Source organism: Arabidopsis lyrata (assembly GCF_000004255.2).
Source record: "Arabidopsis lyrata subsp. lyrata unplaced genomic scaffold ARALYscaffold_453, whole genome shotgun sequence".
Lineage (NCBI taxonomy): Eukaryota > Viridiplantae > Streptophyta > Magnoliopsida > Brassicales > Brassicaceae > Arabidopsis > Arabidopsis lyrata.
Window position 1 is genome coordinate 1836 of NW_003302246.1, and position 1155 is coordinate 2990.

Consider the following 1155-nt stretch of genomic DNA (forward strand, 5'->3'; position numbering starts at 1 on the left):
GTGGCAGAGTCTCAGATTAGTGAAGGGTCTTGTTTTTGCCTTTGTACAGTGATGGATCATTATGTGAATCCTGACACCTTGAGAATTGAAAATATATATATTTATTACATATCTCTGTCGTCTTCATTTTGTCACACAGCTCCAAATGTGTCATATATTTTTTTGCTTTCTCTTAGTAAAAAACGTGAAGAAAATAATCTTTTAGTAACAAGTTTTAAAATTTGCTACTTACCAAAAACAAAAAAGTTTTAAAATTTGCTTCCAAAAAATATAACAAAAAGTAAATGTTAATTAATGACTCTATAATAAAATGTAGCTGAATTTATTTAATTAATTTTATTATTATACTTAGCTTTTTGTTTGCCAACTACTCAACACATCAAATTATAGACTTACTTTGTACTGATCATGCTACTTATTAGGAAAGGAGGTGGGTAGATTCTCCTGGACAAATTATGATGTGTTAGATTTGTATCCTCATAACTAGTGTATCTTGCAAAAACATTATAATCTATAATACTCCCTATGTTCCTGAAAGTTTGATGTTCTATTATTTTAGGTTTGTTCCATAAAGATTGATTTTCTAGCTTTTTATTTTATTTTTTATTAATTGATATTAACAAATCGTAGATTTCAAGGCGTAATGATTACAAATAATTAACTGTTTTAGATTACTATTGGTTCATACATTATTAAAAATATTTAATAAAAAGAAAAAATTATGAAATGATTAAATCATGATTGTTTCTTAATATGTGTAAACTCTAAAACATCAAATTTTCAGGAACAGAGGGAGTATCAATCATACTATATTAAAACTCAACATGAATCAAATTGAAATTTGTGCAAGAGTGTGCTTGTAATGGCTTATCTTTGATTTGTTCTTAGATGGCTTCTGTCGTATTTGTGGGTATGCCGTCTTTGTTGCTAGTAGCGCCTTTTGATCCGGTCTTCTGTGTTTTAGCCTTCGTCTCGTTTAGCCTCTTACCAGATGTGGTGATTGCTTTAGAATTCTGTCCGGTTTGATCTCCTGCCGTTTATCTTGTTCGGTGTGGTCCGAATTGATTTGGTTCTCCTTGTTTCTACTCTAAAGATCTGATCGAGATCTCTTATGTCCATTGGTTGGATTCTTTCGAGGCGTTAACCAATCATATC